Source organism: Amblyraja radiata, chromosome 24 (genome assembly GCF_010909765.2).
Source record: "Amblyraja radiata isolate CabotCenter1 chromosome 24, sAmbRad1.1.pri, whole genome shotgun sequence".
NCBI classification, from domain to species: Eukaryota; Metazoa; Chordata; class Chondrichthyes; order Rajiformes; family Rajidae; genus Amblyraja; species Amblyraja radiata.
In genome coordinates, this window is record NC_045979.1 from 33,970,313 (window position 1) to 33,996,935 (window position 26,623).

The following is a 26,623-nucleotide window of genomic DNA, read 5'->3' on the forward strand; positions in this document are numbered from 1 at the left end:
GCCGAGTTCCCAGGTGGTGAGACTGGTGCGACCCACCTTCATGGGTTCGGGTTGCCTCGACGGTTGCCCCGACGAGGGTAGTCCAGTCCGGAGGAAAACGAGCTTGGGTGGATAGCTGGCGGTCCGCCTGTCCCTGTCGCCTCTCCCGACGCCTCGCCAGGATGCGTCGGTCCAGATGGGTCGTTAGCTCGATAAGCCCATCCAGAGAAGAAGGAAGGTCGTGGGACACCAACTCATCATTCAAGCCCAGCAAGAAAGCGTCACACTGGGCCGGGGCGTTCCAATCACTCTGACGGGCCCTGGTGCGAAAGTCGATGGCGAAGTCAGCGACGCTCTGGTTCCCCTGGCTCAACCCCAGCAGACTTCTCGCAGCGTCCGGATCCATCGAAACCTCACCGAACACCTTGCGAAGCTCCGCGGCGAAGGCCTGGAAAGAGGAGCAAGCCGGCGTGCGTCGCTCCCATTCAGCCGTTCCCCACAGCCGAGCTCTGCCAGTCAGGTGATTAATGGTAAACGCCACTCTCGCCGCTTCCTGGGCGAAGGTGTAGGGCTGTAGGGCGAAGAGAATGGAACAGTTCGTGATGAATGGGTTGCAGCCCTCCGGGTTTCCAGCGTAGCGCTCCGGGGTTCCCACCCGGGGCTCAGGTGAGCATAACTTCGTGCAGTGAGCATAACTTCGTGCTGCAGGAGCGTGTGAGCAATCCTCTCGAAGCGGGTTGACGGAGACGTTGTGTGCGCTGAGTCCATTGTTGGCCAGATTGTACTGTAACGGGTATAGCTTGGACCCAATAGCAGCACAGAATCAGGCAGGTATAGTTGGTAATGAACTTTATTACGATACTGTAACACAGAGTAGTAACACAGGAATGGGTACACCGTACTCACACAGAGGCTCAGGGTTGAGCGAGGGTTCCGAAGAGGGGCAGGCAGGTTCCAATCCGTGTAGGCAGTCGGGAAATCGCTAGAGAGTCTTGCATGGATGCTGAGAACAATCTGGCACTTTGTGAACGGTGAGGAGAGTCTATATACCGGGTTAATTGGTGGTCAGAGGCAACTGAGTGCAACAGGTGAGGAGAGTTGGGCTGATGAGAGGGGAGTGGCAGGCAGGCAGGTGAGGAGAAGGAGGGACCGGTGGAAAAGTACTGGGAGGTGAAGTGGATAAGAATGAGGGGAGGGCAGACTGTGACAATATTTTTGATCTGCCGCTCCACTTACCGAATCATCAAGAGGGAATGATCCGGAAGTGTACACATCTTAGACGTTTCTACTCTTCTAAATGTCATATTTTATCCAACGTCTCATTGTTTACATGAGGGGTCCCGACCTAAAAGGTCACCTATCGACTTTCTCCCGAGGTGCTGCCTGGCCCGCAGTGTTGCTCCTGCATTTTTTTTTGTGTGTCATTATTTCCACCACTGTTCAGTGTTAACAGTCTCTGCGTACAGAGATAACCGCAGCTCCATCTTTACAGATACATCACACTTGACGAAGTGGCTGAAGTAGCTGAAATACAAACGTGTATAGCTCCATGGATAGGGAAGGTTCGGGGAGATATGGATCGAGCGTGGGCAAATTTGACTAACTTACATGAGCACATTGGTCTCACGCGTTGGGGAGAAGGGCCTGTGTCCCGCTGTATGACTCTGTGATCATCTGTCCCAACCATTTGTTAAATATAACCCTGAGCCTTTCACACTGTAACGTGTCGAGCTGCTACTGGCTCGCTGTGGTGCAGGATCTGACGTCCTGTTCCCTTCTTCCTCATTGCTATGGATAAAACAATGTGGATTCCCGTTCTTCTCATCTCCTCGCTGCCCGGTGAGTGAAAGCCAGATGTTGATATTCCAATGACCAATGTTAGTTGGGGTCCCGTGCACCCTTTCCACAGCTGAGATGGTTAAGTGTGTGTAGACATGTAATGGGGGAAATGAAACTCAGTGCATTGTGGTGATGGATCTGAAATCACATTTGAATATCGAGACTATTTTCGTGTTTAACAACTGTTGACACGTGGTCTAACTGCATCATGATGATAGTTTAAATTGAGAATATAAATTGTCCCTGATGAGCAGCGGGACATTTGGCTCCCAATTCAGTTTAGTTTATTGGCACGTGGACCGAGGTACAGTGAAAAGCATTTTTGTTGCGCGCTAACCAGCCAGCAGAAAGACAATCCATGATCACAATCGATTCTCATACTGTGCATAGAAAGGACATGAAGTTTAGTGTAAGATAAAGTCAGCAAAGTCCGATCAAGGGTAGTCCGAGGGTCATCAGAGAGGTAGATGGGAGTTCAGCACTACTCTCTGTTTCTGGTTGGATGATTCAGACGCCTCATAATAGCTGGGAGGAAACTGTCCCCGAATCAAGCGGTGTGCGTTTTCACGCTAGTAACGCTCTCCATTAAGGGATCCGCTTTATTGTCACTCGTCCGTCCTCTCTCCTCAGTCAGGCCTATGTAAAGGCGGTGAATGTCTAAACACGGAACCGGCCTAGTGTCGGTTGAGAGATGAATGTTGGCAGCGCAGCCGGCGGCACCGCCAATGAAATAGCACAGTGGGGTTTTCTGTAGGGTGAGAGGCCGGGCACCGCCTGGGATTGTTTAAAGGCAGCTCCTGCAACACTGCCGCGCTCCCTCAGTACCGCACTGCGATCCCAGCCCAGTTTCTGTTCGGGGATCTGGAGTGGGAAGTGAACCCTAATTGTACTGACCCGGGGACAGAACACTGACACAACTAGTACAATAATAGCACTGTCTGCATTCAGACCGGAGACATTGGCCATGAAGCAATATGACACATCATGGACCTATTTAAGTTTTCTTTCATGTAATCTTCAAAATGTATCTATTTCCATTAACAGTTCATCTGCTCTCCATCTGAAAGTTTCTCCCCTCAGTTTCAGGTGCATTGCGGGGAGAGAGGGAGCCCAAGTGGGAGGAGAGAAGTGAGTCAGTGCCGAGGAAAACAGTTGAAAACTGAGGAATTTGGTTTGTAAATTGGTAAATCAGGCAATTTATCAGTCAATTTAAGCAAGACGGCTCTTAGCGAGCGGCAGTGAGTGAGCGGCCTTGCGAGGGTAGTGCCCTGTGAGAAAAATGTGAGTCTTTGGCTCTAGTCTTCGGCGAGGAGGCTGAGGAGAGGAGACCACGCAATACGCTTGAGAGGTAGAGACGAAAGAAGGAGATGTCAGGCAAGCTGATTCAGTGTGGTGCTTGCAGTATGTGGGAGGTCAAGGACACCGCTGGTGCCTCTGGCTGCGACAAATGCGAGAAGTGCATCCAGATAGAGCTCCTGAAGGGGCGTGTTGGGGAACTTGAGAAGCAAGTGGATGACCTCCGGTTCGTCCGAGAAACGGAGTCGTTCCTCGACAAGTCCTACAGTACGATTGTTAAACCTAAGGTACTGGAAGAGAGAAGGTGGGAGACAGTGAGAACGGGAGGGAAGCATGAAATGCCAACTTCCCGGGGTGTTGTACCTCTTGTGAACAGGTTCACCCACTTAGAAGCTGTCGGGACAGAAGAGGTGTTTACACTGGGCGGCGGACTGGCTTGTGATGCGAATAGGGCTGTTGAGCCAAAACCAAAAAGGCCTAAGGCAGGCAACGCCATTGTAATGGGAGACTCCATTGTGAGAGGTACGGACAGGGGTTTCTGCGGCAACAGACGGGATGCGAGGATGGTGTGCTGCCTTTCTGGTGCCAGGATCCAAGATGTCACGGACAGAGTGCAGAAAATCCTCAAGGGCGAAGGTGAACATCCGGAAGTGGTAGTGCATGTCGGCACAAACGATGTCGGAAAGAAGGGGATGAATATTCTGCAGCGTGACTTTAGAGAGCTCGGAAAAATGCTGAAAAGCAGGACCTCCAGGGTTGTTATCTCCGGTTTGCTTCCAGTTCCTCGTGCTGGCGAGAGCAGGAACAGGGAGATACGGGACCTGAACGTGTGGCTGAGGAACTGGTGCACGGGGCAGGGATTTAGATTCTTAGATCACTGGGATCTGTTTTGGGGTAAGGGGGAAATGTACAAAAGGGACGGATTGCATCTTAACAGGTGTGGGACCAGCATTCTGGCAGGCAGGGTTGCCACTGCTACACGGGTGGTTTTAAACTAAATAAGGGGGGTGGGGTGTCGAATGGGATAGTGGAGGATGGAGTTAAAGGGAAAGAGTTTCTTAAATGTGTGAGCGTAGAGACAGAGGGGTGTAAAATGAGGGTAGAAGCAATAGGTAGCAAGGTGAAAAGTAAAAGTGGCAGGCATACAAAACCAGGGCAAAAATCAAAAAGGGCCACTTTTCAACATAATTGTATAAGGGGTCAGAGTGTTGTAAAAACAAGTCTGAAGGCTTTGTGTCTCAATGCAAGGAGCATTCGTAATAAGGTGGATGAGTTGAATGTGCAGATAGCTATTAATGACTATGATCTAGTTGGGATCACGGAGACATGGCTCCAGGGTGACCAAGGCTGGGAGCTGAACATCCAGGGATATTCAATATTCAGGAGGGATAGAGAGAAAGGAAAAGGAGGTGGGGTAGCGTTGCTGGTTATAGAGGAGATTAACGCAATGGAAAAGAAGGACATTACTTTGGAGGATGTGAAATCGGTATGGGTAGAGCTGCGAAACACTAAGGGGCAGAAAACGCTGGTGGGTGTTGTGTACAGGCTACCTAACAGTAGTAGTGAAGTTGGAGATGGTATCAAACAGGAAATTAGAAATGCGTGCGACAAAGGCAAACCCGTTATATTGGGTGACTTCAATCTACATATAGATTGGGTGAATCAAATTGGCAGGGGTGCTGAGGAAGAGGATTTCTTGGAATGTATGCGGGATAGTTATCTAAATCAACATGTAGAGGAACCAACGAGAGAGCAGGCTATTTTTGACTGGGTATTGAGTAACGAGGAAGGGTTAGTTAGCAGTCTTGTTGTACGTGCCCCTTGGGCAAGAGTGACCATAATATGGTTGAGTTCTTCATTAGGATGGAGAGTGACATTGTTAATTCAGAAACAATGGTTCTGAACTTAAAGAAAGGTAACTTTGAGGGTATGAGACGTGAATTGGCCAAGATTGACTGGCAATTAATTCTAAAAGGGTTGACGGTGGATATGCAATGGAAGACATTTAAAGACTGCATGGATGAACTACAAAAATTGTTCATCCCAGTTTGGCAAAAGAATAAATCAGGGAAGGTAGTGCATCCGTGGATAACAAGGGAAATCAGGAATAGTATCAAAGCGAAGGATGATGCGTACAAATTAGCCAGAAAAAGCAGCATACCGGAGGACTGGGAGAAATTCAGAGACCAGCAGAGGAGGACAAAGGGCTTAATTAGGAAAGGGAAAATAGATTATGAAAGAAAACTGGCAGGGAACATAAAAACTGACTGCAAAAGTTTTTACAGATATGTGAAAAGAAAGAGATTAGTTAAAACAAATGTACGCCCCTTGCAGTCAGAAACAGGTGAGTTGATCATGGGGAACAAGGATATGGCGGACCAATTGAATAACTACTTTGGTTCCGTCTTCACTAAGGAAGACATAAATAATCTGCCGGAAAGAGCAGGGGACCGCGGGTCAAAGGAGTTAGAGGAATTGAGTGAAATCCAGGTTAGCCGGGAAGTGGTGTTGGGTAAATTGAATGGATTAAAGGCCGATAAATCCCCAGGGCCAGATAGGCTGCATCCCAGAGTACATAAGGAAGTAGCTCCAGAAATAGTGGATGCATTAGTAATAATCTTTCAAAACTCTTTAGAGTCTGGAGCAGTTCCTGAGGATTGGCGGGTAGCAAACGTAATCCCACTTTTTAAGAAGGGAGGGAGAGAGAAAACGGGGAATTACAGGCCAGTTAGTCTAACATCGGTAGTGGGGAAACTGCTAGAGTCAGTTATTAAAGATGGGATAGCAGCACATGTGGAAAGTGGTGAAATCATTGGACAAAGTCAGCATGGATTTTCAAAAGGTAAATCATGTCTGACGAATCTTATAGAATTTTTCGAGGATGTAACTAGTAGCGTGGATAGGGGAGAAGCAGTGGATGTGGTGTATCTGGACTTCCAGAAGGCTTTCGACAAGGTCCCACATAAGAGATTAGTATACAAACTTAAAGCACACGGCATAGAAACATAGAAACATAGAAACATAGAAATTAGGTGCAGGAGTAGGCCATTCGGCCCTTCGAGCCTGCACCGCCATTCAATATGATCATGGCTGATCATCCAACTCAGTATCCCGTACCTGCCTTCTCTCCATACCCTCTGATCCCCTTAGCCACAAGGGCCACATCTAACTCCCTCTTAAATATAGCCAATGAACTGGCCTCGACTACCCTCTGTGGCAGGGAGTTCCAGAGATTCACCACTCTCTGTGTGAAAAAAGTTCTTCTCATCTCGGTTTTAAAGGATTTCCCCCTTATCCTTAAGCTGTGACCCCTTGTCCTGGACTTCCCCAACATCGGGAGCAATCTTCCTGCATCTAGCCTGTCCAACCCCTTAAGAATTTTGTAAGTTTCTATAAGATCCCCTCTCAATCTCCTAAATTCTAGAGAGTATAAACCAAGTCTATCCAGTCTTTCTTCATAAGACAGTCCTGACATCCCAGGAATCAGTCTGGTGAACCTTCTCTGCACTCCCTCTATGGCAATAATGTCCTTCCTCAGATTTGGAGACCAAAACTGTACGCAATACTCCAGGTGTGGTCTCACCAAGACCCTGTACAACTGCAGTAGAACCTCCCTGCTCCTATACTCAAATCATTTTGCTATGAAAGCTAACAAACCATTCGCTTTCTTCACTGCCTGCTGCACCTGCATGCCCACTTTCAATGACTGGTGTACCATGACACCCAGGTCTCGCTGCATCTCCCCTTTTCCTAGTCGGCCACCATTTAGATAATAGTCTGCTTTCCTGTTTTTGCCACCAACATGGATAACCTCACATTTATCCACATTATACTGCATCTGCCAAACATTTGCCCACTCACCCAGCCTATCCAAGTCACCTTGCAGTCTCCTAGCATCCTCCTCACAGCTAACACTGCCCCCCAGCTTCGTGTCATCCGCAAACTTGGAGATATTGCCTTCAATTCCCTCATCCAGATCATTAATATATATTGTAAATAGCTGGGGTCCCAGCACTGAGCCTTGCGGTACCCCACTAGTCACTGCCTGCCATTGTGAAAAGGACCCGTTTACTCCTACTCTTTGCTTCCTGTTTGCCAGCCAGTTCTCTATCCACATCAATACTGAACCCCCAATGCCGTGTGCTTTAAGTTTGTAAACTAATCTCTTATGTGGGACCTTGTCGAAAGCCTTCTGGAAGTCCAGATACACCACATCCACTGGTTCTCCCCTATCCACGCTACTAGTTACATCCTCGAAAAATTCTATAAGATTCGTCAGACATGATTTACCTTTTGTAAATCCATGCTGACTTTGTCCAATGATTTCACCACTTTTCAAATGTGCTGCTATCCCATCTTTAATAACTGACTCTAGCAGTTTCCCCACTACCGATGTTAGACTAACTGGTCTGTAATTCCCCGTTTTCTCTCTCCCTCCCTTCTTAAAAAGTGAGGTTACGTTTGCTACCCGCCAATCCTCAGGAACTACTCCAGAATCTAAAGAGTTTTGAAAGATTACTACTAATGCATCCACTATTTCTGGAGCTACTTCCTTAAGTACTCTGGGATGCAGCCTATCTGGCCCTGGGGATTTATCGGCCTTTAATCCATTTAATTTACCCAACACCACTTCCCGGCTAACCTGGATTTCACTCAATTCCTCCAACTCCTTTGACCCGCGGTCCCCTGCTATTTCCGGCAGATTATTTATGTCTTCCTTAGTGAAGACGGAACCAAAGTAGTTATTCAATTGGTCCGCCATATCCTTGTTCCCCATGATCAACTCACCCGTTTCTGACTGCAAGGGACCTACATTTGTTTTAACTAATCTCTTTCTTTTCACATATCTATAAAAACTTTTGCAGTCAGTTTTTATGTTCCCTGCCAGTTTTCTTTCATAATCTATTTTTCCTTTCCTAATTAAGCCCTTTGTCCTCCTCTGCTGGTCTCTGAATTTCTCCCAGTCCTCCGGTATGCTGCTTTTTCTGGCTAATTTGTACGCATCATCCTTCGCTTTGATACTATCCCTGATTTCCCTTGTTATCCACGGATGCACTACCTTCCCTGATTTATTCTTTTGCCAAACTGGGATGAACAATTTTTGTAGTTCATCCATGCAGTCTTTAAATGTCTTCCATTGCATATCCACCGTCAACCCTTTTAGAATTAATTGCCAGTCAATCTTGGCCAATTCACGTCTCATACCCTCAAAGTTACCTTTCTTTAAGTTCAGAACCATTGTTTCTGAATTAACAATGTCACTCTCCATCCTAATGAACAACTCAACCATATTATTGTCACTCTTGCCCAAGGGGGCACGTACAACAAGACTGCTAACTAACCCTTCCTCATTACTCAATACCCAGTCTAAAATAGCCTGCTCTCTCGTTGGTTCCTCTACATGTTGATTTAGATAACTATCCCGCATACATTCCAAAAAATCCTCTTCCTCAGCACCCCTGCCAATTTGATTCACCCAATCTATATGTAGATTGAAGTCACCCATTATAACGGTTTTGCCTTTGTCGCACGCATTTCTAATTTCCTGTTTGATACCATCTCCAACTTCACTACTACTGTTAGGTGGCCTGTACACAACACCCACCAGCGTTTTCTGCCCCTTAGTGTTTCGCAGCTCTACCCATACCGATTCCACATCCTGCAAACTAATGTCCTTCCTTTCCATTGCATTAATCTCCTCTCTAATCAGCAACGCTACCCCACCTCCTTTTCCTTTCTCTCTATCCCTCCTGAATATTGAATATCCCTGGATGTTCAGCTCCCAGCCTTGGTCACCCTGGAGCCATGCCTCCGTGATCCCAACTATATCATAGTCATTAATAGCTATCTGCACATTCAACTCATCCACCTTATTACGAATGCTCCTTGCATTGAGACACAAAGCCTTCAGGCTTGTTTTTACAACACTCTTACCCCTTATACAATTTTGTTGAAAAGTGGCCCTTTTTGATTTTTGCCCTGGATTTTCCGGCCTGCCACTTTTACTTTTCACCTTGCTACCTATTGCTTCTACCCTCATTTTACACCCCTCTGTCTCTACGCTCACACATTTAAGAAACCCTTTCCCTTTAACTCCATCCTCCACTAGCCAATTCGACACCCCACCCCCTTATTCAGTTTAAAACCACCCGTGTAGCAGTGGCAAACCTGCCTGCTCTTTTAGAATTAATTGGGGGTTCAGTATTGATGTGGATAGAGAACTGGCTGGCAAACAGGAAGCAAAGAGTAGGAGTAAACGGGTCCTTTTCACAATGGCAGGCAGTGACTAGTGGGGTACCGCAAGGCTCAGTGCTGGGACCCCAGCTATTTACAATATATATTAATGATCTGGATGAGGGAATTGAAGGCAATATCTCCAAGTTTGCGGATGACACTAAGCTGGGGGGCAGTGTTAGCTGTGAGGAGGATGCTAGGAGACTGCAAGGTGACTTGGATAGGCTGGGTGAGTGGGCAAATGTTTGGCAGATGCAGTATAATGTGGATAAATGTGAGGTTATCCATTTTGGTGGCAAAAACAGGAAAGCAGACTATTATCTAAATGGTGGCCGACTAGGAAAAGGGGAGATGCAGCGAGACCTGGGTGTCATGGTACACCAGTCATTGAAAGTAGGCATGCAGGTGCAGCAGGCAGTGAAGAAAGCGAATGGTATGTTAGCTTTCATAGCAAAAGGATTTGAGTATAGGAGCAGGGAGATTCTACTGCAGTTGTACATGGTCTTGGTGAGACCACACCTGGAGTATTGCGTACAGTTTTGGTATCCAAATCTGAGGAAGGACATTATTGCCATAGAACAGAGAAGGTTCACCAGACTGATTCCTGGGATGTCAGGACTGTCTTATGAAGAAAGACTGGGTAGACTTGGTTTATACTCTCTGGAATTTAGGAGATTGAGAGGGGATCTTATAGAAACTTATAAAATTCTTAAGGGGTTGGACAGGCTAGATGCAGGAAGATTGCTCCCGATGTTGGGTAAGTCCAGGACAAGGGGTCACAGCTTAAGGATAAGGGGGAAATCCTTTAAAACCGAGATGAGAAGAACTTTTTTCACACAGAGAGTGGTGAATCTCTGGAACTCTCTGCCACAGAGGGTAGTCGAGGCCAGTTCATTGGCTATATTTAAGAGGGAGTTAGATGTGGCCCTTGTGGCTAAGGGGATCAGAGGGTATGGAGAGAAGGCAGGTACGGGATACTGAGTTGGATGATCAGCCATGATCATGTTGAATGGGGGTGCAGGCTCGAAGGGCCGAATGGCCTACTCCTGCACCTAATTTCTATGTTTCTATGTTTCTATGTAAGAGGAGTTGTGGGAAGAGCGATCACAATCGATTGTCACTATGAACAATGGTGCCACTCACACACAAAATACTGGTGCGGCTGGAGTAGTAGCCGGTGTACAATTATAGTGGAAACAAATGGGCAACACGGACGGAGTGGAAGCGTGTCAATCACAGATATACCGGCACTAGGAATATTTATTGTGACTGTGGAGGATCTTCACTCTGGAGATACAGGATGGTACAGATGTGGAATTAGAACATCTGGCGACCATCCAATGTTTGACGTACATCTCCGAATATCTGACGGTACGTTTCGCAGCGATTGACTTGACGTCTCCACTGAAATGCCTGATCCATGTTTTCTCCGGGAAGGGTCAGGGCAGCACCGATATCCCGAGGATCCGCAGCGGTGCAGAGACCTGCGGGGAGCGGGCGGGGGTCGGGAAACCCCACTCATGTTGCTCTCACCCAGTGTGAGCTCTGTCCCACTGAGCGGCCACCCACTTCAAGTGGGATGCTCAACACATTTCCCTGCCTCTGAACTGTATGAAATGTCACCCTGTCAGAGGTTTGCATTCCGACTCAAACTAATAGTCCGAAAGATCAGTGCGAGTGTTCGCGGTCTGAATACGTAGAGAATCATAAACATGGATTCAGTCCCCAGAGCTCAATATACTGCGTTCTGTCCTCCCGGGGCAGGCCAACCCGCTCCCCGCCCCCACCTCAGGGATCAGTCACTCCCTCCCCACCCAGCGGTCTTTCTCTCTCCATCTGCCCCGTCAATGCGCCCCCACCCCCAGCAGCCACTGTCCACCCACCGCCCGACAGCCAGCCAGCCTCTCCACCCCGACATTTCCCCGGAGGGAAGCAGAATAACATCATCTTTGGCCCCATCAGCCGTCGCACACAGCATATAATCCTCCCGCATTTTCGCCACCTCCAACGGGATCCCACAACTAGCCAAAACTTTCCATCTCCACCGCTTTCTGCTTTCCGAAGAGATGTTCACTCCGCAACTCCTAGGTCAACTCGGCCTTTCTCACCCAAACGACCCCCTCCCCAGGTACCTTCCCCTACAACTGCAGGAGATGCAACACCTGTCCCTATACCTTCTCTGTCTACTCCGTCCAAGGAGTAGACGGAGGCAGAGGTTCACTTGCATCTCCTCCAACCTCATGAACTACATCCGCTGTTCCAGGTGTGAACTCCTATATATCGGCGAGACCAGGCGCAGACTCGGCGATCGTTTCGCTGATCAAATCCGCTCACTCTGCCTCAGCCTTACGCTACGTCCCGATTGCTAAACACTTTAATACCCCCTCTCATTCCCAAACTGACCTTTCTGTCCTGGAACTCCTCCACTGTCAGAGTGAGGTCAAAGCAAGAGCACCTCATATTTCGCTTGGGCAGCTTACAACCCAGTGTTTTGAGCGACAGGATACAAGACAAGTCAAATTTATGTCACATACACATACAAGATGTGCAGTGAAATGAAAGTGTCAATGCCTGCGGGTTGTGTACAAACTGAAGAACAGAATAGAACAGAATCAGTATTTACATGTGAGAAGAGATATATTTTTAAAAGCCACAACACAACAGTAAATTAGTCCCTGGTGAGATAAGAGTTTAAAGTCCTGATGGTCTGTAGGAAGAAACTCCGTCTCATCCTCTCTGTTTTCACATGACAGCGGAGGCGTTTGCCTGACCGTAGCAGCTGGAACAGTCCGTTGTTGGGGTGGTATAGGTCCCCCATAATGTTGCTGGATCTGGATCTGCACCTCCTGGTGTATAGGTCCTGCAGGGGGGCGAGTGTAGTTCCCATAGTACGTTCGGCCAAATCGCACTACTCTCTACAGAGCTTTCCTGTCCAGGGCAGAGCTGTTCCCTAAACCTGATTGTGATTTGCCGGACAAGATGTTTCTATAGCCCCAGAGTAGAAGCACTCAAGGATCCTCAGAGAGACTCTGAATTTCCTCAGCTGTCTGAGGTGGGAAAGGCGCTGCCTTGCCTTACTCACCAGTCCGGCAGTGTGTGATGTCCATGTCAGATCCTCTGTGATGTGGACTCCCAGGTATTTAAAGCAGCTCAAGTGCTGGCCTTGTCATTATGGATAAAACAATGAACTTCAAGTAACCCTTGCTTTACTCCTGTCCATCCCGCCCCCATCCTAGTTCTCCAATTAGATTCACTGTCCTCCTGATTATATTTTACTGATTGTATGCCTCGTTGTCAGCTTCCCTTCAGTCGACAATGAGTCATCCTACATTTTCCTTTAACTTTGTCACCTTTGATCACTTGTTTTCACATCTTACCCTTCCAGTTCTCTCTCTCCCTGTCCCACGACTCTCAGGCTGAAGAAAGGTCTCGACCCGAAACGTCACCCATTCCTTCTCTCGAGAGATGCTGCCTGCTCCGATGAGTTACTCCAACATTTTGTGTCTATCTTAAAGGGATCTTAATTAGTTTTCGCCATTAAATTCTAAGGCATTTAAAAGGGTTTTTGGCACGCTGGTCTTCATCAGTGAGAACATTCAGAAGATAATTTGAGATAATATGCTTCAGACGTGCAGATGTTGAGTCCACACTTTGGGAATTGTGTTCAGCTTAAGTCCCTCAGCTCCAAGAAAAGTGCCGTTGAGGTGGGCAGCGTGCAGAAAGGTTTTAGGACGACGCTGCCTGGACAGGATGTGATTGACGCAGGGAGCGATTGGACAAACTCAGACTTAATTCCTTGGTGTGGAAATGATTGAGCGAGGAACTTATAGAAATGTATCAATCACGAGAAGCATGTTCATTTTCCCACGATGTGTGGGATGAGAAAGTGGAGGACACAGGTAATGGGAACTATTTAAAGAGGGGAGAATAGTAAGGTGTAATTTACCGTAGTGTCATGTTTTGTACAGGTGAGTGGCTGAAGCAGAACACAATTCGCACAAGTTCGACCTCAACAACATACGTACAACTGAAATATAACATCCCAACTTCTCTTCTGAGGGACAACATTTTCCACACATTGGGTGATATTTATATGGAACCTGCTGCCAGAGGAAGTAGTTGAGGCAGTCAGAATAACAGCATTTAAAATACATTTTAGGACAGTTGCGTAGATTTTGGGATCATTGCGAGTGATAAAGGAGACACGTGGACATATGGAAATGGCCGAGAAAGACATGTTGGTCGGCATGAACGAGCTGTTGTGATGGGCATCTTTCGGTTCTCTATAACTCTAACCTTCTTCAGTTTCTGGGCTTCGCATACTCACAGAGATGTAGATGAGCCGGTCAGATATCAACCGGACGGTTCGGGCTGAGATAAAGGGCTGCTGAGATTCAGCATGTGTTTGTTTTTTAACTGTTCATACAGGTGACTGAATGTTTGCTCCATTCCCACTGAACCCGTGTCTGCTCCTGTGCTCAGATATCTGTCACCAGCAAATGCCTGACGTCTCGGAGGCTCAGTGTCAGTGTCCTGTGAGTCTGTCCGTGGATCCCTTCCCATCCATTACACATAGTGTGAGAAGAACGAGTATCGGTGGTCAACGATCTTGTACGACAATCAACTGGATCTGAGTTGTGAAATCCTCGGAGGTCAACACCGTCAATATTACTGCAGAGCCTCTAATAATCATGGGGGGGGGGGGGAATCCAGTGAAATACTCAACGTGAAAGTCTTCAAAGGAGCAGCAACGTGCAGTTATGTGACAGAAATGAACAATACAGGTGAGTGTTATTTTCCCGTGGGAATACTGTTTCACAATTCCTCTTGTGTTCTTGTAGCTGCTGCTTTTCACCTTGTGGTGATGTTCGTGGGTTTCTAGGTATTTGCAGACGGCATCATTGCAGCCACCGTGAGCTCATGGCGTAAAATGCGAGAGTTTGTTTGGGGGACTGGCAAATAATTGCCTGTTACTTTCACCTGGGAGGTGTTGAGCTTCGAAAGGAGAGAAAGACCTGCACTCATCACAACGGGTTGAGTGCACTACACCAAATTTCTGCCTAAAATGATTTTCTGACTGCCGCTTAAGATCTCACATTCACTTTGAGACAGAGAAAGCACCAAATGCATTCTGTTTGGATCCATCATCATTTAAAACCAAGGATGTACAATTTCATCATCATGTTCATATTTTTCACTCTGTTAATTTGTGTGAATCACATGAACTCCAGTAATCTCACAAAATTAAAGTGAAATCTACTTGGTCGTCATTCCATCAAGTATAACTTTTACCTTTGTCAAAAATAATTTTGAAATGAAACCCCCGGTAGGTGTGGAGACGCTCAGATTGGAAGTCCAGAATAGAGTGTGAATGGTTTACAACAGCGAGACCAAGCACAGCCAAGGCCAGTGCATCTTAAACTATTTCAGTTTCATTCACCCTTGAGTCTTTATCACAAAATTTCATTCACCCTCGACTAAATTTTCTTAGGTTTATTTTTGGTAATTTTCGTCTTATTCCCTCTTGTGTATAATTTTTTATATAATTTATTTAGTCACATGAGCAAAAAATTTAATCACCCCAAAATAATTTCATTCACCCTTGGTTGAACAATTCACCAGTTTAAGAAGCACTGGCCTAGGCCACAGTTTCGCTGAACACTTGTGCTTGGTCTGTCATGAACCAGAATCGCGCTTGTTAGACGCCCCATCCTCAATCTCCCCCGCTGATGCAGAGCAGCAGCACTTTGCACCATCTGCACGATGCACTGCAGCAACTCACCAATACTCCCTAGACAGCGCCTTCCAATTGCAACAGGCTCCGTGTTCAATGCATCATTCTTCACCATTCACACCCACATTGGCTGGGAAGCGTTTTGGAACGACCTGTGCAGGTGGTGAGGGACGGTGTACAATATCTGTCTCTCATCGCAATCTAGGTGGAATTCAACACAGTTAAGAAAATGAGTGGGTGGACTCCCCTGTACACATTGATGTATACTATAATGTATAAGTTTGTGAAAGGCTAATTTTGCTCTTCAATTTATGAAATATTTTTCCTTCAGTTTCAGGCGCTCTGTGGGCGGAGAGCGAAGTAAGAGGGGTTGTGGGAAGAGAGATCGCAATTGATTGTCACTATGCAGTAGTGTACCGCTCACAAACAAAATACTGGTGCTCTGGGACAAGTCGCCAGTGTACACATGTAGTGGAAACAAATGGGAAACATGGACAGAGCGGAAGAGTGTCAATCACAGATAACCCGGAACGAGGAATATTTACTGTGACTGTGGAGGATCTTCACTCTGGAGATACAGGATGGTACAGATGTGGAATTACTACACATGGTGAACCAACATTTAAAGTATATCTCCAAGTATCTGAAGGTAGGTTTCTCAATGAGTGACTTTATGTCTCCACTTTGGCATCCCCACAAAACATTTGTTAGGTGGGAGTCTGGTGCACAGTTCCGGTCGCCCCTTTATAAAACAAAATATGTGGAAGCTTTGGAGATGTAGCAGAAAAATGTCACCGGGATGTTTAGTTCTAGTTTATAAATGCAACATGGAAACTGATCCTTCGGCCCACCGAGTCCACACCGACTAGCGATCACCGGTCACACTAGTTCTATGTTGTTCCACTTTCCCATTCGCTCCCTACACACAATTCTACAATACCGCCATTCACACACATCATTAGTGCAACAGTATCACTATCAACTTTTTTATACAAGGACATTAAAAAGTTGGCGATAGTGATACTATTGCACTAACGAGGTGTTTGAATGTTGGTATTGTAGAATTGTGGCAGAGTTCCAGATTAAAAGAAGATTAACTGCAGATGCTGGAATTGTAAAACAAAGAGAGATGGTGCTGCTGTGTACTGGTACAGTGGCAGACATGGTAGTTCTGGCAGCTGGGAGGATGGAGAGACACAGAGAAGTATAAATCTGGTAAATGGATTGTGAGAAGAAGGCGCTTTCTGACGGGCAATTTGACTGCTGCTTATAAAAATAGCTGAAGGTAGACAAAAATGCTGGAGAAACTCAGCGGGTGAGGCAGCATCTATGGAGCGAAGGAAGTAGGCAATGTTTCGGGCCGAAACCCTTCTTCAGACTCGGCCCGAAACGTTGCCTATTTCCTTCGCTCCATAGATGCTGCCTCACCCGCTGAGTTTCTCCAGCATTTTTGTCTACCTTCGATTTTCCAGCAAATACAGTTCCTTCTTAAACATCTGAGTAAATGACATTGTCCAGATCTGTATTGGAGAGTCCCTGTCGATTTCCTTCGAAATTGCGCTTCTGCATACACAGTTTGATTCTCATTAGACAAATGGGCAACTTCCTTGTTGCTTTGAATATCCAACACTGTTGCATAAACGATGCTCCCCTTTTCCTGTTGGCAATTCCTGAAATGTAAAAGAGGATCCAAGATTGTCTGATGATTTGTCTGATTTGTGGTCAGTTTTAACCACCATGTTCTAGGAAATATGCTGTCAAGTTGGATAGGGTGCAGAGAAGACTTGCAAGGATGTTGCAATGACTTGACGGCCTGACCTACCGGGACGGGTTGAGCCGTCTAGGTCTTTATTTCTTGGAGCGCAGGAGGGATGACCTTATGGCAGGCACAATATCATGCGAGGTATAGATCGAGTAAATGCACAGAGTCTTTTGCCCAGAGTAGGGGAATCGAGAACCAGAGGACATTATTTTAAGATGAGGGGGGAATGATGTAACAAGAATCTGGGGAGTAACGTTTTTACACAAATGTTGGTAGGTATATGAAACGAACTGCCGACGGAAGGAGTTATTGCAGGTACTATCGCAACATTTAAGAACAATTTGAACAGGTACATGAATAGGATAAGTTTGGAGGGTTAAGGACCAAGCATGGGCAGGTGGAACTAGTGTAGATTGGGCGTGTTGGTCAGTGCGGGCAAGTTAGACCGAAGGGCCTGTTTCTACGCTGTATGACTCTATGACTCTATGTAGATGGATGGGTCAGATTCCAACCTGGCGGCTCTGGCTAAGATACAGAGATGGTGGATATCGGCGAGTGTTTGATTTTCAGATGTTCACCCAGTGTCTGACAGTTTGCTCCTTTCCCACAGAACCCGTCTCTGTTCCTGTGCTTGGTTTTCTGTCACCAGCCAATGTCTCCTGTCGCGGGGGCTCAGTGACAGTGTCCTGTGAGTCAGTCCGGGGATCCCTTCCCATTAACAACAGCTGGTATGAAAAGACCCCATCTGGGGATTCAAAGATCTCTGACAACAATGCCCTGGATCTACATTGTCAATCCTTCAAACACCAGCACCGTCAATATTATTGCACAGCTTCAAATCAACGTGGATCAAAATCCAGTGAAATGGTCAACGTGTCCACCTCCAGCAGTGACATGCCCTGCAGTTTCCTAGTGAAAATCAACGGCACTGGTATGTAGTGGAGGGAATGGGGAGAAGAAGGGGGAGTGGGGGTGGGGTGGTTCATAACACCACAAGTGATAGAAGCAGTATTAGACCATTCAAGCATGGTTGATCTATCTTCCCCTCTTCACCCCATCCTTTTGCCTTCTCCTCATAATCCCTGAAATCCATGCACGTTATATAATTAATTTATCAAGATTAAAATGATGGAATTATGGCCCATTTGTCAATACTTGGTTGCGGGGCTCCAGAAATAGATTTCCCAGTGCTGGTGTAGGCCAGATTCCTGGCTAGAACTCCCTGTTATACTTACACAGCATTAAACTAGGTATGCAGTGACATCAGTCCAAGCACAATCATTTTCCCACCACCATCTCCACATGGCCGACACTCAGATATGGGAAGGGATCAGAAATTATCTGTAAATGTGGCCACAGTTAACTCCTTGACGAAAGTATCAGATTTGGTCCACTGTGTTAATGTTGACCATTCAGTACCATCGATACTAATCCCATTTACCAGCACCTCGTCCATTGTGGCAATTCAGGTTCCTCCCCCTTCTAGGTTTAAAAAGTTTTCTTGATACCATTGAAATATTCTGCTCCTTAACTTAACCATATGTTCTCCACTTTTACACATATCTGTCGTGCACAGTTTCCCAAAAAGATCCTATCACAGTTTTGCACACCTGTAGTAGGTTCCCCCTTCCTCACCTGTCCTGCATGGACTAATATAAAACCTCTATCCGGCCCCTCCCCATCACTGTAATGTTTCAAACCAATCAACACCCCTCTCAAGTCAAATTGCACCCTTTAGATTAGTTTATGGATACAGGCTCTTCGGCCCACTGAGTACACAACGTCCAGTATTCACCAGTACACTAGTTCAATGGAGACAATTTACAGACCTCAATTACCCTGCAAACCTGCACGACCTTGGAATGCGGGAGGAATCTGGAGCACTTGGAGAGGGCAGACAGCATCCGTAGTCAGAATCGAACCCGGATCTCTGGCGCTGTAAGGCAGCAACTCTACTATTGCGCCACTGTGCCGTCTACGCCTGGCGCCAGAGTTGTTACCAGCACTCCTGCTTGCTACCTGGACTACACTTCTTCCCACTCTGCTTCCTGTAAGAACTCCATCCCCTACTCCCAAACCCTCCGTCTACGACGCAACTGCACTCAGGATGAAGTGTTCCACACCAGGGCATCAGATATATCCTCATTCTTCAGGGAAAGAGGGTTCCCCTCTTCTACCATAGATGAGGCTCTCACCAGGGTCTCTTCTATACCCCGTGAAGGGCAGAGTCCCCCTTGTCCTCACCTTCCACTCTACCAGCCCTCACGTACAACAAATAATCCTCCGTCATTTTCGCTACATCCAACGTGACCCTACCACTTGCCGCATCTTCACATCTCCTCCCCTGTTTGCTTCCCGCATAGACGGCTTCCTCCATAACTACTCGGTTAATTCGTCCCTTCCTACCCGAACTTCCCCTTGCAACCGGTCGCATTACCTCCACCATTGACTCTATTCAAGGACCCAAGCAGTCTTTCCAGGTGTGGCACATGTTGACCTGCACCTTCTCCAAATTCATCTATTGCATCCGCTGCTCTAGATGTCAGCTGCTCTACATTGGCGAGAACAAGCGTAGGCTTGGCGATCGCTTCACCAAACATCTCCGCACGGTTAGCAATAACCAACCTGAACCTTATCGCCCGGTGGCTCACGCCCGGTGGCTCAGCACTTCAACTCCCCCTCCCATTCACAATCCTACCTTTCTATCCTGGGTGTCCTCCATGGCCAGAGTGAGCACCACCGTAAATTGGAGGAGCAGCTCCTCATATTTCGCTTGGGCAGTTTGCACCCCAGAGGTATGAACATTGACTTCTCTAATTTCAGGTAGTCCTTACTTTGTCCTCTCCCTCAGCCTTCTGGCTCCACCTATTCCTTTCGTTTCCCGCCCCCACCCTAATATCAGTCTGAAGAAGGGTTTCGGCTCGATACGTCGCCTATTTCGTTCGCTCCATAGATGCTGCCTCACCCGCTGAGTTTCTCCATCATTTTTATCTGCCTCCTGCTTGTCATGATAACATCTCCCATTTGCTGCAAATCACACTGAAGAAGCATTACCCTGTATGTTAAGCCTGTCAACTCCTTACATCGGACAACCAGACTCCCTTATTCAACTGCAAGTGAAAAGCAGTGACACTGACATTTATTTCCTTGTTCCAATAGGTCATGAGTATTCTTGTGAAAAATCGATAACATCCAATTACCCTGCAAGGTAAAATGCTCTGTTTAAAACGAATGTACTAATTGCTGGCGTTTTGATTGGGAATGCTTTATTTGGGATAAAGTTGTGCCTTCCTTTCATCGGCAATAAATGCCGTGAGAGTATTGATCACAATGCACAGTAGCACAGCCCGTAGAGCCACAGTCTCACAACGCCACGACATTGGTTCATTAGGTGATGTCTACGTGTGGTCTGTATGTTTTGCCTTTAATTGTGTTGGTTTCATTTAAGTGCTCCAGTTTCCTCCCAGCTCCCAAAGATGTGTCAGTTGTAAATTGCCGTGTGTGCAGGAGAGCGGTTGTATGTGAAGAGTGGGTGGGGCGGGGAAGGGAGGGTGTTGGACTGTGGTCGTAGTTGATGAGAAAGTGGGGAAAACAAAAATGGGATTTACACAGGATCCGTGTGAATGCAGTTGACAGTCGGCACAGACCTGAAGAGGCAAATGGCCTCTTTCTATACTCTGTTTCTTTGTGTGCCTGTGATCCAATGAAACCAAATATCGAAGCATCATAAATGGCGGTGCTGGTTCAAAGGGCCGAATGGCCTACTCCTGCACCAATTGTCTATTGTTTCAAGCCTGACAGCAAATTTATATTTATCTCTTAAATATTCTTTAATAATATGTATATAACTTGCAAACCAGTTATTAGTTAACTCGTCAGAAGGGGAATTGCACTAGGTTTACATCTCATTGTGTTGTGTACATGCTTGGATGATACGAATAAGTTCCTCCATTTGTTACTTTTCAGAGAGCGCTCCCTGCAGTATTCACCATGACTTCTCCATCACTAACCTCACCCCATGCTGTGAGATGAATATAGTTGCCAAACCCAAGTCATTCACTTTAGGTTTGCTGTGACTTGCTCTGGTGTGGTGCTGATAGGAAAATGAATTATGAATTATGGTCTAAGACACCCCCCTTGATATCACTTGTGGCAACACCTTGCCATTGAAAAGGTCATGCACCAAAAACTCGCTGGCGCAGAATGTGGGAAAACAGTCTTGAATCAGACCGAATACAGCGAACTGAGTTAACTGACGCTTTCTTACACATTTAACCTTGAAACCTCTCCCGTTGTGTTTCTCCAGCATGTTGTGTCTATCTACTCTGTATTCACTGCTCAATCTCAGGATTTATGTCTTTGTCATCTCCGAATCCATTTAACCGTGTAATCTCTCATTCCCAGTCTTGTAGCCATCCTCCAACAATGAGGTAGGTAATTGGTGATCATAAGTTGTCCCACCCTCCCCCCATCACCTTCCCCCCCCCCCCCCCCCCCCAGTCCAACACCCGTTCTTTCTCCAAGCTGATCTCCATTGACTCTGCTGCTTCGCCCCGCTCCACTTCACCAAGATTATGACGCAAATAACAGGTAAATGTTTCAAAGATAAACCGTCTCGTTTCCTCCCAGTGATTCTGTATCTCTTGCCCTTTGCCCAGTTACATCTCATGGGAAGTGGGGCGCTGGATGTTCTTTCTCCTGCTTGTGATCTGGAGTATCTCAACCGCGGTGTTCACAAGAGGCTCTAAGGTAGGTTTTATTGTCATCATGTTCATAAATTATAGGTGCAGAATTAAGCCATTCAGTCCATCATATCTAATCAGCCCCCAATCACGGCTGATCTATCCTTCCCTCTCGATCCCATTCACCTGCCTTCTCCCCATAACCATTGACATCTTATTTATCAAGAATATGAAAATATCCGCCTTAAATATATCAATCGATTTGGATGGATACAAAATTGCTGGAGTAGCTCAGCGGGAAAGGCAGCATCTCCGGTGTGAATTGACTTGGCCTCCACAGCCTCCTGTGGCAATAAAAGCCATAGATTCACCACACTCTGCTCAAAGCAATTACTTCTCTTCACCGAATGTTTCCAAACGGTTTCCATTAATGCTTTCAAATGTCCTGTCCATTGATAGAAACAAAAACCGTGCACGTTTTCATATCCTGAAGTTAAACCAAATCTCTGTGTAGATGATATCACGAGGTTTTGTCAGGTTGTACGTGTGCAGGGTGGATTTCTGTGCCCGGTGTGGATTCGTTGGGGTCCATCTTCCAGACAGCAATGTGTTGGGGGTGGTCGGGTCAAATAAAGCGTGGTTCCCACTGCCAGTCAGTCTGATGACTTCACATTGTCTTTTGCAAAAACGCGATGAGCCAGAACCTCGCCCCTCGACCCACGAATTACAATGAAGACACCTAGCTTGCACCACCTTAAGTTTTGTCACCTATTCCATGGTTTCTTTCGTCAGCTTCGAACTATTGATTTAACCTCTGCATGGTTCTTAATAAATGGTTGTTGTCAATAAATGGTTTATCTAATTTGTTTTGTTTAGACTGCAACAATAGTGATGAAGAACATGCTACAATCAAGCTGCTGGATAACCCTCGCGTTGCCAAACGTTAAAGGCGTTTAGGAAAGTGTAAAGTGCTGCAATAACGCACAGTTGTCTTTACTGCTTTTATTGTTATTAACTCACATTCAATACTGCACTAGCTGTACGTGGTCCGTCACACGAGCTAGAGAGGGATCAAGGGGTGGGGAGGTTACATTTATACTTGGGATATAGGGAGTGGTTAGTAGGGGTGAGGTCACTATGTTAAAGGAACATCTACATCCTTTCCCTTGGAAACAAACAATACAGTAGTGACATAGCGACCACGTCTCATGCGCTACGAGCAGGCAGGCAAACAGTTAAACAAGCAGAGGAGCATACAGCTAAGCAAAATCACCATAACGGACAGGCGGCTTAACCAGTCGACCGGACCGGGTCCGCAGCTCGCCATCTCCTCCCTCTGCAGGAAGAGCAGCAGCCGAGGCGGGGGAAGGAGCCGGGGAACCGGGAGTAGAAAGAGCCGGCGGAGGCAGAGGCGGGGAAATAGCGGCAGAATCGGGTGTACGGGCAGGCGAGCCAGGGGAAGCAGGCGGCGAGTGAGGATGATAGAGCTGGGAAGGCAGGGACCGAGGCATGCGCGGGGCGGCAGGCAGTGTTTCGGGCAGGGGAGGGCAGAAGGGGACGGCAGGAGGCGGAGGAGGCTCGTTGACGGGACGGAGATGTTGGCGGGTCCGCCTGTAAATTGTGCCGTCGTGGTCGACAAGGTAGGAGCGCGGCGATCCAGCATCACCGACAACGGTGGCAAGCTTAGAGGGACCGGAGGGGGACTGCATCCGGACGACTTGGCCGGGGAACAGACGCGGAAGGGGGCGGCATGACTGGTCGTGGGAGCGCTTCTGCACTTCGTGCTTGTGAGCAATGCGCTCCTGGACAGCAGCAGGCTTTAGGGGAGAGGGCACGAGGGACCGCTGGGTCACAGGGAGCGGAGGTCTCGTAGTGCGAGACATCAGCCGTTTGGCTGGCGAGCCCAGGGCAGGGTCGCGGGAGATGTTGCGGATATTAAGAAGAGCTAAGTAAAAATCGGATTCGGACAATCTACAATGTTCCAGCAAGTCCTTGGCACTGCGGACAGCGCGCTCCGCCAGGCCGTTACTCTGCGGGTATTCAGGACTGCTGGTGAAATGGCGAAAGTTCCAGCTGGCAGCGAACCCCCGGAACTCGGCACTGGTGAACTGGCTGCCGTTGTCAGATTGGAGGGTAGCCGGGGAGCCGAAGGTGGCGAAGTGGCGGCGCAGCTTCCCGATGACGGCTGAAGAGGAGAGGGAGTGCAGCTGATCAACTTCGAACCAGCTGGAATAGGAATCAACAAGGACCAGAAAGTGCTTTCCACGCCACTCGAAAATGTCAGTGGCGAGGGCCATCCATGGAAGTTCAGGGGCAGGCTGTTGCAGAAGTGGCTGGCGTTGCGGACGGGGAGCAAGGCTATTGCAGGTAGCGCAGGCGGAGACCCTGTCCCGGATGTAATCGGCCATGCCGGGCCAGTAGAATTGACTCTGGGCGTGTGACAGAGTGGCCTCGGCCCCAGGATGACCGCGGTGGGCGGATTCGAAATAGTGAGCGTGCAGCGCAGCGGGCACGACCACCTTGTGTCCCTTCACCACCACGCCATCGTGCAGGACCAGCTCATCGCGGACCAGGAAGTACGGATCAGCACCGGCAGGTAGAGACGAGCGACGGTCTGGCCAGCCCTGCCTGATGACGTCGGCAAGCTGCTGCAGGGCAGGATCCAGGGCAGTGTGCTTGACCAGGGATTGCATCTGCTGAGAAGGCACAATGTTAAGGTTAAGCACCATCAGGTCGGAGGACTCGTACGGGTGACGGGTAGTGGATACCAGGGGTGCACGAGACAGCGTATCGGCCACAAACATGTCCTTGCCTTTGCGGTACACAATCTGAAAGGTGAAGCGTTGAAGCTGCAGCATCATACGCTGCAGGCGGGAAGAGGCGGCGTGAATCGGCTTGTTTAGGATGGTGACCAGCGGCTGGTGGTCAGTCTCGATAAGGAAGTCGTTTCCCAGGATGTAATCCTTGAACTTCGAGCAGGCAAACACCACGGCCAGGAGCTCCTTCTCGATCTGAGCATAGCGCTGCTCAGCAGAGGTCATGGTGCGGGAAGCGTAGGAGACGGGTAGCTGCAGCTTGTCGTAGAGCTGCAGGCAGGCGGCTCCGAGGCCGAACTTCGAGGCATCGCAAGTCAGAACGATGGGGCGCTTCAGGTCGAAAAATTTAAGAGTAGGTGCTCGGACCAACTGGGACTTCAGGGCTTCGAAAGCCGACTGATGGTGCGGGAACCAAACCCAGGCAACGTCCTTCTTGGTCAGTTCCCTCAAAGGAGCGCTCATTTCGCTGAGGTCGGGGATGAACTTCCCCAGGTAATTGACCATGCCTAGGAAGCGCTGCAGGCTTGGCACGTCGGCGGGCGAAGACATACTGGAGACGGCAGCAGTTTTCTGCGGGTCGGGCTTCAGACCGGAGGCGGTGAAAACGTGCCCCACATACGTGACCTCCGGGACGCGGAAACGGCACTTCTTGGGGTTGAGCTTGAGGTTTATATCGCGAGCCCGGTCGAGGACCAGGCGAAGGTGGAGATCATGCTCGGCTACGTCCTTCCCGTAGACCAGGATGTCGTCCACGATTATGGCACACGGCAGACCGGCAAACAGCTGCTCCATGGTCCGCTGGAACACCTCGCTGGCGGAGTTGATCCCGAATGGCATGCGGAGGAAACGGAAACGTACAAAAGGCGTGCTGAAGGTGGTCAAGTAGGAGGATCGCTCGTCAAGCGGTATCTGCCAGAACGAGCTCTTGGCGTCGAGGACAGAAAAGACAGTGGCCGGACCGACCTGTGCAGCGACGTCCTCTACAGTTCGCATAGGGTAGTGCGGTCGTTTGATCGCCAGGTTCAGGTCCTTGGGGTTGATACAAATGCGAATTTCACTTTTGTCCTTTTTGGCGGCAACGACCATGGTGGAGACCCACCGGGTGGGATCGCTCACCTCTTTGAGGATGCCCCAGGTGACCATGTCGCGCAGCGTTGATTCCACCTTGTCCTTCATGGCGAAGGAGACGCGGTGTGGCGGGCGGATCACAGGTTCAACATCGGGGTCGACGACAATCTTGTAGCAGCTGGGCAGCTTGCCCAGCTTGTCGTCGAAGCGGTCGGGGTATTCCAGCAGGGGGTCCATGAGGGTCCGCACCAGGTGTATGTCACGGTGAAAGGAGACCAGGCCGAGGTCCTGACACGCCCGGGCACCCAGCAAGGTGACGCTGTCAGAGTCTAGCAGATAAAAAGTGAGGGGCCGAGAGGCCTGCAGGATCTTGCAGTGCAGGGTTGCCTTTCCCACGGGAACGAGAAGCCCTCCCCCGTAAGCATGCAGGCGGGAGTTGTCAACAGTGACTTTCTCATCGGTCCTAATCTTTTTGAAGAGGCTTGTTGACATTACATTTGTAACTGCCCCCGTGTCTAGTTTCGCAGTGAAGGTCGAACCATTAACAGTAACCCTAACCGAAGGGTCTGCTATCAGGGCATGAGCATCTAAGATCGAAAAGATGCCCGCCTCCCCTTGGGAGGAGGAACTAGTATCAGACAAAGGTAAATCTTCGGGCTGGTGTTGGGAATCGAACTCGCTATCAGCCTGAGCAATGTTGTTTAACATTCTCCGTGGTGCGGGTACTGGCCTGCCCTTGGAGCGGCAGGCTGCAGAGAAATGGTTTAATTTTCTGCAAAAGTTGCATGTCTTTCCCAACGCTGGGCACACATTAAACTGATGGGAGGAAAAGTTACAGTTAGGGCAACGCCGTGGGCTGGCGACGCCGGGTGCAGGAGAGACCCGTTGCCGTGGCGGGCCAGTGTTCCGCCGGCGGGCAGTAGCACTGGCAAAGTTGATGTCATGACCGGCCGGCGGCGAAGCCGAGTCCACCGCCTCAGCCATGCGGGCGGCGTGTAGAGCCTCGTCTAAGGACAGGTCGGGCTTCCGCAGAAGTTCAGCCCTAAGCTTATAGTCTAAAAGGCCATATACAAGAATATCCCTGGTCACTTGGTCTGGCGTGAGAGCGTCCAGGCGACAACGTCTGGCCATGTGTCTCAATGCGGCAATGTAGTTATCAACGGACTCGCCAACGACCTGGCGCCGATTGAACATCTTATACCGTGCGAGAATA

The 26,623-nt window shown here is 48.3% G+C and overlaps 1 pseudogene; it reads left to right on the top strand.

The window, feature by feature from the left end:
• The first annotated feature begins 1,769 nt into the window (after positions 1-1,769).
• LOC116987008 lies at positions 1,770-22,259 on the top strand (annotated as a pseudogene).
• Positions 22,260-26,623: the final 4,364 nt, after the last annotated feature.